Source organism: Physeter macrocephalus, chromosome 17 (genome assembly GCF_002837175.3).
Source record: "Physeter macrocephalus isolate SW-GA chromosome 17, ASM283717v5, whole genome shotgun sequence".
Classification (NCBI taxonomy): Eukaryota; Metazoa; Chordata; class Mammalia; order Artiodactyla; family Physeteridae; genus Physeter; species Physeter macrocephalus.
Window position 1 is genome coordinate 32,835,885 of NC_041230.1, and position 15,174 is coordinate 32,851,058.

General features: G+C 42.2%; 1 protein-coding gene across 1 annotated transcript in view; it reads right to left on the bottom strand.

The window, feature by feature from the left end:
* CDH8 (cadherin 8) overlaps positions 1-10,335 on the bottom strand; it is a 382,227-nt gene extending 371,892 nt beyond the window's left edge. Inside the window, exon 1 of the mRNA XM_028478223.1 lies at positions 10,001-10,335. The gene's annotated coding sequence lies outside the window, so the exon portion shown is untranslated. The remainder of the gene's footprint in view (positions 1-10,000) is intronic.
* Between the last annotated feature and the right edge of the window lie 4,839 nt (positions 10,336-15,174).

The window sequence follows — 15,174 nt, forward strand, 5'->3', positions numbered from 1 at the left end:
CCTCCAGAACACCCCTAGGTGGGTGCTTCTCAAACTTTAAAGCGCATACAAATCCTGGAAATCTTTCTGAAATGCAGATTCTGATGTAAATCTAGGGTGGGGTTTGCAACTCTGCATTTCTAATAATCTCATTTGTGATGCAGATGTTACTGATTAGGGGACCATGGTTTGAGAAGCTTGGAGTTCCAGAGAATAAAACCACCACCTAACTCTGACCTTCTAATGAAGACTTGAAAGATTCAAAGGTGTGGTGAGAAAGTCACTTCCTCCTTAGTGTCATTTAATGCCATGCCCATGAACTACTTACTAGCATGGTACACACATATATCAGACTTCGGGAAACCCAGGACTGGAGTGTATGAATACACGGGATTTTGCATGATGTCATAACTTACATACTTAACCCACTGCATATGGGACACTGGGAAAACTGCTCCAGTAAGTGGAGTGTTCCCATGCATGCTATCGGGGGTGTTGAGACCTGGCCTTCACTTCAGCGAAGTCTATTACTCAGAGAGAAATGGGATTCTACTGTGACAACTAGAACTGTACTATTTACATGCAGGCACCTCTGCCACGGGCAGAGGTAATTTATCCTCTTTGATGAGGACAGAATAGTTTTATAGGAATTCTTGAGATGCAACCGAATGTTATGTTACTGTTATCAGAATTAATAAACATTGTAAGAGTAGCTGTATACACAAACTGCTTAACTCTATGCAAGGAAGAAGAAATTGAGCGACGTTTGTACAGCCTGGGTAAAAATCAATTTATTTTTAGATTTTCTAACCACAGTATGTACGTCTGGCCAAGCAATCCACTTGATTATAATGCTGCTGCATTGATTTATACCCCGAGAGTGAGATGAAGAGATTTTACAGTCTCTCTGGAATTCTTACAAATAAGTAACTCTTTAGAATTCCCCCAGAAGATGTCTTGTCTTACGTAAGATACTTACAATCCAACTTTTCATTCACACTTACGTTTTAGAGAGAGTTTTAATTACAGCCTGGTCTGAACCCACTGACCCCAACTTTTTTTTAAGGTGAACTCAGTCAACTTTCAGATATGTTAAGTCATTATGCAAAAATTTATTACACCATCGATTTGGTAAACAACATGGATTGAAGTTCCCAATGAAGAGCCACACTCTGAAGCCTAAAATAAAAATGCGCTTTTACCAACACTTTAGAATTCAATCCTGCAGATTATTTTGGTTGACAGGAAATTATGCTTTTATTATCCACTGGGCTTAGTGGCCACAATATTTCATGGAAGCAAAAATGACACAAAAGACCAGAGAGTTTCTATTAAAAATGTTTCTGACCTTGAATTTACAGCCATTAGCAGGCTGCTTCAAAACAGGTAAATGCACACTGAATTCAAAGCGGTATTTCAGCAACACGGGGTATGTGGTTCAGCCTGTGGCCCAGTGCAATTCACGCCAAGCCCTGGACTAGAGAGGAACAATACTTGCATGTGTCCAAATATAAATAATGCAAGAGAATCACCTTTCCTAAAGCCTTCAGAATTCCCTGACCAAATTCCGTTGGCAGGATAGAATTTGATTTTTTTTTCTTATTTACACACATACACACACACACATTTATCTCTCCCCTCAACCACAGCACATATGGACGTCTTTCTTTGGCATCAGATCATGCAACGTATCCAGCTGTCTCTCTATCCAAAAGCATATCATTTGCTTGTTTTGCCACTCAGAATAATACCTGCCAAATCCAGTCTTTGCTGTTATTGACACGCTATTGTTTTTCTACAGGAAGCTTTAGTTTTCCTCTAGTTCTATAATTACTGGTTACCATGGCAAAAATAGATAGATAGACAGACAGATAGATAAATAGCTAGGTACATGCCCTCTCCTCCATCCTTCCCCAAGATGGGGTCAGAACTTTGTCCTTCACATAGAAGCTTTCCTGCTATAGACATTTCAGAATGGGGTAACAAAGACAGGAAGGTCAAGTTCCCTTTTCTAGTGTTTATAGACTCAGAACTTTATTTAATAAACTTCCTTAGAATTATAAGGTTAGTTAAGATAGTGACGCTGAATCTATCCTGTTGGATCTTCTTCAGGCAGAACTGTCTTGAAATCACCTCACAAAGACGAATCTAAGTTCCACACTTCCCTTGCCGATTAGACACAGTACTGCCAGGAAGTCGTTTCTCAAGTGTAATCTAAATCCTTCCTTCTCCATTTAAAAGCCACATCCTTTGCTGTCTTTAAATCACCTGCTCAAAATTTAATAGTCAAAGACCTAATGAGTGAAAACAATTTGTGCTGGCCCTTCGCTGGAAGAGGTCATGGAGAAGTTGTGACCACTGGTTCACCCATGCACTGGACCCAGGCAATCAAAGGCTCCTTAGCCCTCCCGGTCCTTGGAACGCATGTCCCGCCCACTGTTCCTGCCCTAGGAGCCACTTCAAAGATGTAGGCTTGAGAGAGTCATGCGTTACTGAGACCATCTGGACGGTATATGTGACTGAACCCCGTGAACGCCTCTATATGAATAAACTTTAAGACTCTGGCGGGCAGGGGCAGAGATCTTGTGGTTGCCCAAGACAAGCCTCATGTGTAAGTTCTCTTGCTTACTGACACTGCCACCTACCAGTCTGGAGTGGCCTGCCGCTTTCTTCAGTCTTTCCTGGTCCTGCAAGTACAGCTTTGAATTTCACCGCCTGATATTCCAAGATTTCAAACCAATGCCCCTTTAAATCAGAGTAACCACTAGGAATCAATCTTAGTCTTGAGACTCCTGTAATACAGTTGAACTGTGGGGACACAGCGGTTGACAACATTGACTCTGGAGTCAGACAAAAGTCCTCTGAATCGCAGTGCTATCGTTCCTAAGATAAATGACCCGGGCGCATTTATCTCAATTGTGGCAGATGACAAAACTGACTTGAAGGATGGTGAAAAAAATTAAATGAGAGACGCCTTGTAAAACTCTTTGTCAATGTAGCTATGATAATTACAATTTATTGAATGTTTCACCTGCTTAACAGAGAATCTTGACTGATTTTTTAAAAACGATTTTATGTCAATTTCTTGCTGGATTACATCGATGGGGAAAATTCCAGTGATCTATGTAAACAGGTAATAAATAAAATAACTTTTCCCAATTCTTGTTTTTTTTTTTTTAAAAAGGCATGAACCAAGTGGGATATAAATAAAACGGCATTTTACAAATAGCTTTCCCTACCGACAGCTAACACAGGCTTAATGATTTCAAATAGTTTTATGAGGCCTCTGAAGGGCGGTATTTTTTAAAATTTTATTGAAGTATAGTTGACTTATAATGTTGTGTTAATTTCTGCTGTACAGCAAAGTGATTCAGTTATACCTATATATATTCTTTTTCATATTCTTTTCCTTTATGATTTATCACAGTATACTGAATATAGTTCCGATGCTATACAGTAGGACAAAAGGATGGTATTTTTAACCTATCCCCACCCCAGGGTCAACCATGTCTCTCTTTTCCACAGGAGACATGGCATTGTCCATCACCATGTCTCCTGAAAGGGCAAAATGCAAGCATTACATATCTACACTGGAACTACTCACTTTCAATCAAATTGTAACCACTCATTGAAAAAGCCTTTTCTTCTACAAGAAAAATTCCATTTCATGTCATAATCATCTAGCACATTCTCATGAGAACGGTCTACGTGGGAAGTCCCTACTAATTCAAAGATGAGGACAAAGTGATATCTAAACATTTCTCAGACGGGAGTTCAGAGAAGATAATCCTAATTAGAGGTTGGGTTCAGGTAGTATCTTCTTCCAAAAATATTTAACAAAATTTCTGTATGTATTTCAAGAAATTTTAGCACTACTGATGATGTTTAAAAATTAGAAGTGCTTCTTTCTTGCTAAAGAAATGTGGAAATGGTTAAAATCAGATATATCACAAAACCAGGGCTACAGAGTCTGTAATACTGAAACTGAAATGCAGCCAAGTATCCCAGACTAATAAGTCAAGATTCTGCCAATTAGATTATACTCTGTAGTAACCACCCTTACAAGTGCAACTTACTGTCATTCTTTCATGTTTCAAAGACTTTATAGCTTAAAAACCACCCACTGGCACTGTTACCATGAACTCCATATGGACACAGATAATGGATGGGTAGACAGATAGCAAGCAATCATTTGACAAAAATAATATTGAGATATCACACCGAATGTATAGTTCCTGAAAATCAAATTGCTTATACAGATACTAAAATAAGTATACTATCTTCAGCTACTATATTTTAGTGAAATTCAAAGATATGTATATTTTACTACTCTGATCAAAATAGGTATGAATTAATTTTTTTCATATTTCTGAGCATCCCCATTTTAAAGATGGGAATACTTGGACACAGAAAAGTTAAATTCTGTGTGTCAAGCTGAAAAAGCAGTGGACTAATAAAGAATGAAATGTGCCCTTGTAATTTTTACATTAAATTTTGGAGATGAGGTTGCATAGGTAAGAAAGAAAAACATTCCCTTATGATATTTATATCATTCCCCCATTCTACTTATTTTATGTTACTTGTGTCACATCAGGAATCAAATAATTATATTTTATACATGAATTAATCTAGAAAGAAACAATGCATGGAAAATATGGTGCTTACTGCTAATAGAATATGAATATAGCATAACATTTTCACTTAATGATATACATAGAAAGAATTAAGAAGATTCCATTTAATATTCCTTCGGAACACATTCCATTTGCTTAAAATATCAGTAAACACATCCCCGAGCACCTTATCATAGAACCTATTTTTTTTTCCTGTGTGTATTTGTGAGGGCCAGGTATCCTGCTGATTAAAATTAATACAGAGGAGTCTTGTAACACACTCGGACTTGCAATTCACATGAGGTTGATATGAACTGTGCAAATACAATATATATTAAAGAGAGAAAGAAGAGAGAGAGGGAGGGAGCAAAAGAAGGAAAGAAGAAGTAAGCTCTTCCTCGCGTACTTTTTTATACATTCCCTGCAAGGGAAAGGTACAGCCACTGAGTTAAATATGCAACACTTCCATAATTAGAGCATTTTTCCCAATAAAATATAAGTTTGCATCACATAGAGTTTAACAGCATTCTTGATGCAAGTTTAGTCTTGGAGGCATTCTCAATTTTACAAAGCTGAATTAGGTCATTTTTATATGTCCATATCATATGGAAAAGCTGTGTTTAAGAATAAACTTGGGACAATTTATGAAATTTCTGTAGAGAAAATTGAGGTAGACTTTCGCAATATTGGACTTTAGATATAATTGCATCCCTCCTTCCCCTTTACTGAGAATACACTAGAAAGGGAAAAAAAGGCATAGTGTTTGCTAGTCATTAATGCATTAAATCAATGTATACTGAGCACTAACTATGCTTTGCCCTCAACCAACCATCATTCTGGCATTTGCAATAGTCTTTGGCAAGGAGGGTAGGGAAGGAAACTGTTTGAAGGTTCTAAATACAAGTGTTATTCTTTTATGATGCTGTCCAAAGAGATATAGAAAATCACAGCTATATATTTCTACCTACTAAGAGAACTATACAAAAAAGCAAGACTTCTAAAAGCAAGAAGGAGGATGATATTTGTGACAGGGAATAGCACATGACATTTAAACTCAGGAAATAAAAGCTTAGGACATGATAGAAAAAGGAAACTGTGTTGGCCCCGGTGCTTTGCCATGAAGAGGTGATGGAGATTTCGTTCACAGCAACACGTGGGAGAAGCAGCTAAATGGCATCCCTTGAACTTATTTTTTTCTGACCCTCTGAAGTTGCCAGGTTCAACTAATTTTCTCCTCCTGGTTACATCTGAAGCGGGTTCCAGGGGCAAGAACCAACAGTTCAGCAGAGATATACTGCACACATCACATCATCAACAACTTTCTATGGGAATGAAATGAGAGCTGACTAATAGCTCTTTGGTTAATTAAGCCCCACGACATCAGCTGATGGCCTTGAACCATCAAAATATTATTCTATTTCACAAATATACATTTATGAGATTCTGGAAAAAATTTTCCCACACCACAAACAGATGTATTTGCTTTAAAAGACTAGTCAATATACAAATCCAAGAAGCCAGGAGGGCAAATCAAATAATCTAAAGCTGATGAAATGGCAAAGGGAATATGATACAAATCTCCTACTTGAACCAATAAATGAGTTAGTTATCTAGGGACGTTTTCAGGTTTTCTAAAAGTAAGAGGTGTGTGTGTGTGTGTGTGTGTGTGTGTGTGTGCATGCATGTGTGTGTGTGTACAACACATAATATAGAGCAAAGGAATCAGCTTTGGTTTAATTCTACACTCTGTAGGTGGTGTACAATACACCAAAGTTAGAAGCCTTTCCCTAAACTAAAAAGCAAAGTTAGCCCATTTCAGCTGTGAATGCCAACAGTGCTGAAAACAAAGAGAAAACTGCATTTTTTCCTGCTTCTCTGAATAACATTTTGTAAGAAATACAAAATTATCAACAGCACCATTGAGCAAAATATTTTCAAAAGAAAGTCTTGGGACCTTAGATTGCATCTATAATTTAAAGGCTATTCTGATTATGTTTGTTCCTTGATTTTTCAAATACAAAACTTCACTGACGGGGCAAGAAAGAATGGTTGGCAATACAAACTGAATGTCATTTTACCCATGAAAAGCTTCTGGTTGTGCATGGAAAATTTGCTCAGATTGGAATGTTAAGTCATAAGGTGTGCCACCTTGAGTAGAAAAATAACAAAGATTATTATTTTTTTCTTTAAAGCATTAGTTTACTTCTACTGATAAGGTTACTTCTGAACAGTTGATGAAGTGTGGATTCTCACTTTTCTGTATGTGCTTGTTCCATCTTCCTCGCCAATAAACAGTGAAAGGAACCTGGAAAGGAAAGCCCTGAGGTACAATTTCTTGAGTAGAATCATTATACCCTCCTTCTTTGGAGTTTCCTTGCTTTGTTCCAACAATCAGGTGCTCCCTGCTAACCGGGAGCATCAGACTGTAAATCTATACAGAGTTTACAAGGAAATGTTGCACCATGAGTATATTTATGTAACAGAGTTTACAAAATGCCTTCTCAAGTGGTCTATTACATTCTGCTGAGCATGTTTTACAGGTTGCTTAGTTGTTTTTTTATTCATTTGTTTTTTACTTAGAGCATACTGCCATTGGCTACTTAAACTGTGTTCGGTGCTAAACTGAGGGACTGCTTTAGATGAATACTGTCTTGACCAGAGTTCTGCATGATGTCCAAATAAAGTTAGTTTTCAGGTTAAAGACTTCCTTCCCTTTCGAGCTAATATGTGTAGAGCAGGCAAATGGAGCTGCTATTCCAGTCAGGGCTGCTATAAAATTGTTCTTCAGCTAAATTCATAACACCTTCAAGAGCTCAAGAAATGTAGCCTGGACACCAAAAATGCAGCCAAAATATGTTAAGAGTCTTGGGTAGAGAGATCTACCCATTTGGGATCTTGAGAGTTTTAAGAGATATAGATTATAAGGCAGAAGAATTGATTTTTAAATAGTAATAATAACTGGAAATATAAGATCCAGGTTGAAGGGGAGAATGATTAAAAAGTTTGCATGACAACATTGCAGCACAAATTTCAGTGTCTCTGAAATATCTGGCTTATTTGTGATGGTCACAGGATACCTTAACGCCCATTTGGGTGGCTGGGGAACAGAATGAGGAAGGTGAACTGCTGCTGAACAGCCCTGAATGAAGCAATCCCCTGAGTTGCTGGGAAGGCTCTTCTCTGTTTTCAGAACAGATTTTCTCAACTCCAAGCCCTCTTCAGAGTCCAGGAAAAAAAATATATCAAAGGTGATTTAAAATCCTGCGACTGCTCCAGCATGAAATGAATATGTGATGGGGAGCTTCAAATCTGCTAAAGCAGAATTACAGAACATTATTAGTAGTATTATTATTTAAAAAGAGGGATAGCCCTAGAATTTCTTTCAGCCACAGAGCTCAGGGAAGTGGAAAAACATGTCGGGACATGATGATTATGGAGAACTCCCTTTGCGGAATTAAAAAAAAAATGTAACCCTCAGAGAACATCCTCTAAAGGTATCAGACCTGTCGGTAAAAGAATCTCTCTCTCTTTCTCTCTTACACACATACACACGCAGACCCTAGATAAAACCCCTGCAAAACTGGACACAGCTGATGAAAAGCAAAAGCCAGGCAGAAAATTCAGTTGTGTTTGCCATGAACGACAGGGCTCATTTTGCATGCAGTGAGGTACAGCGGCCAGGTTGAATGGATGGAAAATCCCACTCTCAAATCTTACATAAATATCTCTTTCCCACACACAGTTTTCCAGTTGAAAAGCTCCTATAATGAAGCCAGAGGTGACAGCCAAGGGAGGGTTGTTAACCATTGAGATGGCTGTCAGGATTGCTGTAAAGAGGGCAGGCGCTTTCTAAGGGCCCCAACCGTCCCCAATCCCTCCGATCTGCTTCGCTGTGGTACCGATTCGAGAGGGCAGCGCTCCTACGCCTTCTCCAGCGACCCCGTTCCCATTCCCGGCACACAAATACTGTGAAACCCGTGAGAGAAAGGAGCCGGCTGATCGGATTAGCAGCTCCAGCGCTAAGGGATGGTCGGATCATGCCTCTTAAAGAGGAAACTCTTGTGGAATCTTCAGGAAAGGGTAGTAAAGTTGAAAAGACCGTTTCTCCCTTGCTTGAGTATAAGCTCCATCCTTTCATTGGAGCTGAAGTGAGCAGCTGCCAGCCTGATTTTCCATCACTGACTAATGTGCGTTTGCAACAATAAACAATTAATGTTGTTTGATACCTTACATTTAGCAACCTAAGCAAACAGCTGCCATTTCGCCTCGGGAAGGCAAACAGCTAGTCCTGGACGTGCAGCCGGCTCTATGCCTGCGCGGAAGGGTCCACGATAACGAAACTTTGAGGTTTCTGCCAGATTGGATGGGGGAAGGCTTTGGTCTTGGGGAGGGAAAAGACGCAGGAAATTATGGATACCTGTTGGCATCATCGTTGGCGGCGGCAGGTTTTCACCGGCTCCCTGGCTTGACTGGAGCCTGAGAGAACGGGAGCAAGTCCCTTATGAACCTGTTACGCGCTGGCAGAACCCAGGCAAGATCCCGCTTTGCCTCGGGTCCCGAGAGGGGCGCGGCCCGCCCCGCAAGGGTTCGCGGACGGGGAGGAGTGAGATGTCAGAAAGCGCAGCTCCGGGCTCTGCCGGCGCTGGGGGAGGGAGTCTGAGAGAGTCCCTGGCTCAGCTCAGGAGGCCTCTGTGCGCGCAGACTCGCGGGCTCGGGGAGCACACTGCTTGGGGGTCCTGCCTGGATGCGGGGCAGCATCTCCGCGTCCGCAGAGCCGTGGGGCGGCTGGGAGCCCGGCAAGTTTGCAGCGGGCACCGCGCTCCCGGGCTGGAGGAGCCACTTGTGGGAAAGCCTCGCGCTGGGGCTCTCAAAGCTGAGTCGTGGCCCGCACGACCGCGGGGGTCGCCCTCCCTCTCCTCGGGGGTGGGGCGGTGCAGCAAATCAGCCAGAGGGCACCCCCGATCCCCTTCCCCTCCTTTCTGCTCGGGCTCGCACCTGCCTCTCATCCGGCGGCGGGTGCTTCCCATTCACCGCACGGACCCCGCAGTGAAGGCGCCAGGCTGCAGCAGCGTCTGCCTGTGTCGCGAGGCGGCGAAATCGCCAGGCGACAGCGAGGGAGCCCGGCAGGAAAACTGGAGGGGCACAGCCCGCTTGCTACTACTCCCCAGGATCTACTGTCAGAGCAGGTTGCAAAAATTCGTCTGGCAAAACCCTGAGGTGATCCCATCATCTGTTCATAGCAGGAAAGAAGACACAGCTTAGCCCCGCAACCGGGCGGCGAACCCGCATCCACCAACCGAGAGAAAGGAGGCGCGCAAGGTGTCGGGAGGGGCATGGGGATTCCTAAAAGATCCCTTCTGGGTCCTCGGGGCGTGGATTACAACGAGGGGGCGGGGGGGACCACTTACTCTTGCGGGGCTCCGCGCCGGCGAATTTCAAGCCTCTTGGTTCACAAATGGCTGGAGGGGCTCGAGGTCGGCTCCCGAGGGCGGTGAACACCGAGCGGTCCCCGCGCGCTGGGCAGGCGCCTCCGGATCGCGTTCATGCCTCTCGGAGCTTCGGGGCTTGGTGCGGAGACGCCGGGCGGGCGCGCCGGGCCCTGAGTGTCCGCAGCCCAAAGTGCGGCTTCGCTGGGTGGACGCTACTGTCCGTGCACAAACCGGCGACAGGGATGAGCTTCGAGGAAGCAGGGAGATTCCAAATAGATTCACGAATTCTGGGCTGAGCGCTCCGGCATGCGAGCCCGCCTGCCTGCCAAATGTAACTGTGAAGTGATGTGGAAAAGTGAGTCTGGTGCCTCCCCTGACGGATCTCATTGGGCAGAGCGAAGAGGCAGGTCTACCACTTGGAAATTCATGTAAGCGGGCCCCCTCCCCGCCCGCGCCCGGCATCCCGCCCCCCCCCACCCCACCCCGGCGCTCTGGCGCGCTCGCTCCTTCGTTCTCCCCCGCTACCAAGTGGGCGCACAACTTTTCGCTCCTCGCTTTGGAGCACGCCCTGCGCGTCTCCGCCCCGGAGTGACTCCGGGAAGATGCGCCCTTCCGTGTCCTGCGAGCAGCCCGCGGAGGGCCAGGCTCCAGGATAAGAGGGCTGGCAGACGATAAAAGGATGCGGAGGAGGTACCCGCGAGCTTTCTCTGAGTCTTCCCTGAGCTCTGAGGCTAGCGAGATCTTGAAAAGAATCCCAGTGATCCAGGGCTGTTTTTCTTGGGAGGAAGAGGACGCGACAGGGCAAAGGGGTGCGCGTGGGCAGCTTACCTTCTCTTTATGCCAAGAACCACGAGGGGACCGAGTGGAGTGTTTGTAAGGCCGCTGCCTACTACTCAGACGCTGTGGTTTTAGAGGCCGTGCGTCGTGGTCCTGTGGGTGGTGCGCATTCCTCATATCCCCAGGCTTCTACCGCTTTAGGGCGATGGGATGAGGGAGTGCAGAGGGGCAGCCACGAGGGGTGCGTAGTTAACTCCGTGTGAAAAAAGCAGAACTTGCTTGGGAAATGGAGGGACTACTAGGTCTTCTCAATGTGCCCTTGCCTCCAAATCTCCTCTCAGGCACCATGCTCGCAGCTCCTCTGCCTCCACCACGAGATGCCCTTTCAAGTCCTTTAATAGACTCCACTCAAACCTTGAGAATTGGCCACCCTGGGGGGGAGACAGTGCAAGAAGAGGAATCATGAATCAGGAGGTCCAGATGTCTTTTCTTCTCATCAATGGGGCAAACACCTAGAAATATGCGGCCACTATGATCATCTTTTAATAAAATTCGTGAAAAATACGATGAGCCAATCTTTTGTTTGCTTGTTTGTTTAACTTCCCTCCACAGGACACTTAGTCCATTCTCTGTGCACGAAAGCTGAACTCTTGAGGAAGGGTTTTACTACCTGGGGACAGAGCCGTAACAGAAAAAGAAAAGGGTATGGAGAACCAGACACAAGGTCTGTAAAGCTTGTACTGTCGGACTCAAATTAATGAGAAAGAGTGAAGAGAGTAAGAAAACAGATACAATATGCTTATAACATTTATGCAAAGTTGACTATTTTGTGTCTGCTGCATCTACCATCCATTGGTGAAATATTGAAAACAATATTGACTACAGGTCTAATATCTGTCAGTTTCACATTCTAACTGATATGGGCAAGAAACTTAGTGAATTATTTCAGAGAGAGAGGGTGAAGAGAACCAGAAGGTATTTTCCCACAAGGCAGTCACTTAGTAACTGTTCTCAGCTCAGATTTTGTCTGCTTACAGGGTATTCAGGAACTGGCTAATTCTGTCTTGGAAAAAGGAACAGCAGTCACACCTCAATCAAATTGTAACTGCCGTTGGACCAGGCAGTCCCAAGTGAACCAAGTGAAACAGATCACATCTTGGGCTGCGCTTAATTTTCAGACATTCATTTTCACTTCGAACAAATGCTCCAAACCTTTCCTTGGGGTACCTTCTTACATCTATGAGAACTAAAGAAAAGTTTATGTGTTACTGAAGCCTGGGAATTGTTACAAGTAACACTCACCTCAAAAGAAAGCTAGAGTGGTAGAGCTAGACACTATCCTCAAATCTCGTTTTCCTAAAGGAAAAATAAAACTATTTTGATGACAAAGTGAAGAGAGTCAGAATCCAATGGCTTGAGTTACCTTGGGTTAGAATGAGTTTGTTTTGACTCACCTTACCCATATTTATTCTCTGAGCAGTTACATACACTGTCCTAGCTGAATTTTGGCCATCTAGAATTCAAGGTAGCCCTCTCTCTCTACATTGTTAATCTCTGCTCAAAGCACTGCAGTAGGAATTTCCTGCTAATTTTCTCCTAATTCTTGGGAGAGGCCTGGATCATTAAGCAGTATGAAAGAGGATTAGGATAATGTTAAAAAGAGCTATAAGGATATTTCTAAAATAATCAGGGATGCTGAAAGACAAGGCATTTGCCTCTTTAACAATTCTACCCCCTCTCAATAGGATGCAGTGTAACGTCACAATGGTGAGAGCCTAACTCCTTAAGAAAGTTTTCTTTCAACATCCTCTCCAGGGTTATAGCCTTCCAGTACGAAGAGGACTGTTACACAGGCTTTTTAGGATGGCCGCTAAAACTGCATGCGTTGTGGAGTATTTCAGGGGAGGAAGGGTGAGGAGTTATCTGATAGGGCAGGAGTATAATCAGAGAAGGAGTGAGGGTTAGGGGTCGGTGAGAGGGAAGATTGCATTCAGAATAACCTTGGCTGATTGATGCTACAGTGGGATGAGGCAGGATGTCTCCAGCCTGCATTTTGATGACAGGCAGACTATTTTGCAGAGGAGTCTCTGCAGTAGAATGAGATGGAGAGTGACTCCATGTAGTAAAAGACACTTTCCTTTTTCACTAGGAGTGGGACTTTTCTTCTAATTTTCATCATGGAAGAGAGTAAACCAAGTGACTGGTTAGTTGAAGGGTGAGGAATCAGATGGCTTATAGGAATCAGAGCCCTGGAAGGGGGAAGGAAAGCTAGGAAGACTCCAACTTCTACAGCTGGGGCAGGAAAGGGCAGAATGGAACTTATCTATTACTCCCTGTGATACAATTCAAACTTTTCATCTTTTCCTTCTTCAGTACACAATAAAAAACTAAAATAAACTAACTTAAAAAAATGTGTTTACCATGGTATGGTTACTGAGAACTTTCAGATTTATTGGATTGCTTTTAATTTTGTTTTGTTTTGTTTTGTTTTGCCACACCATGCAGCATGAGGGATCTTAGTTCCCCGACAAGGGATTGAACCCAAGTCCCCTGCAGTTGAAGCGCAGAGTCTTAAGGCTGGACAGCCTGGGAAGTTCCTGCTTCTAAATTTAGATTAATATTTAGATTAATTTTAATTCATTTACTCACGGAATACATCTTAAAGGTAAGGTTAAGGAGTGTGGATTCCATGAATGAAGGGATTTTACAATGTGATACCTGACAAGGGTATTTCAAAATAAGGTTTAAAATAAAAACTTGAAGAATGTGAATATGAAGAAGGCAAAAACATAACACCAGTAAGTATGTAATATTTTCTAGGAATTCAGGAACCTTTTCTCACATTTCAGCTTATGGAATTCCAATGAAAAATCTGAAAATGACCGTGTCTTTTTTTTTTTTTTGGAGGGGGTGCATATTTTATTCTCAGTAATTTCCTGAGAAACACACTTTTTATATATTTAATATAAAAATATGTAAAAACTGTGTCATTAGGGAAAAAAAAGAAAAAAAAAACTTTGAAATTTCAGTTTGACTTTCAATATTGGAGCCTAAGTCATAAGAATGGAAAGATTAGGAAAGCTGTTTTTAGAAATTTAAATGTTTAAATAAATTTAGAAAAGTGTGGGTTTTATTTTTTTTAAGTTTAAGGGTTTGTTTTAAACCAGCTTCTTTACCAAAATCATGAAAAGATGTGATGGTGCTCAAGTTAAGAGAATGTGAGCAATTATAGTGGTTCTCAAACTGTGATCTCTGGACCAAGTACTACCTCCCGGATCTTCAGGGAACTTGTTAGAAATGCAAAGTTTCCTGCCCTGCATCTGGGTGGGGCTCAGAAATCTGCCTTTTAACAAATACTCTGGGACATTCTGTGACTTGCTAAAGTTTGAGAAACACTGCCTTAGGCTATTCTTTTCTCAGGTGATCTATAAAAAGATGAGAAGAATAAAAGTAAAGTATGGTATTATATGACTACTTATTGTTTTTGTCCTGGAATAGTCTAAGACTGAATACTATCCTAAACAAATAAAGTAAAATAAAGACAAAGAAAAGTGTATGCACACTAAATTTATCATGTGCTTATTACTTCACCAGCATTTATTACAGGATTTGAGAAACTGACTTCTTTAGAAATGGTTATGGATTCTTGGGGTACAATCATCACTGGACTCTCTGTTTAGAGTTGTGATGCTCTACATTTCTTGGCAGCTGCTTTTAGCTGTCCCTGAAATTAGACCTGGATCTCTTAATATTGACTGTAATTACTAATCTTGAGCTTGCCATTATATTTTCAGTAAATGGAGGTGTAAACACTTTCTGAAAACCACATCTGTGCTGAGAGCATTTTGGAGAAGTTTTTTCAAAATGGCATTATCTCTCATCTTCCCAGGTGCTAGAAAAGAGATAAGCTCCAATTCAGCTTCTAAACAGAAACTGAATTGGGGGGGAGGGGAGGCGGGGCAGCAGATAGATTTAAGGGGACTGGTACAAAGCTATCAAATAAGCCAGCCCAGGTGTGGTGGACTACACACATTTTCATTTGTTGTTTGGTTGTAGGTTTCGGTTTTTGGTTTTCCTGAAAGAGAACAGCAGCTAGGTTAAGATTCCAGACCCCTCTTGTTTAACGTGGGAGCCATGAAGAGGAAAAAGATAAAAATAGTTCACATTGTGCTTTAAAAAGAAGAAAGAGCAACGGAAGGGAGCTTTTTCTCCCAAACCCGCCCCCCGCCCCCCGCAAGTACTACTAATTTGGTATATCAGATTGCGTCAACATTAAAACATATTAATTAAATTTAATTGATCTTAAATCAGACTTAGAAGATTACGATCATTTGAAATTTGCACACTTATACTAATGTATCATTACACATGTATAA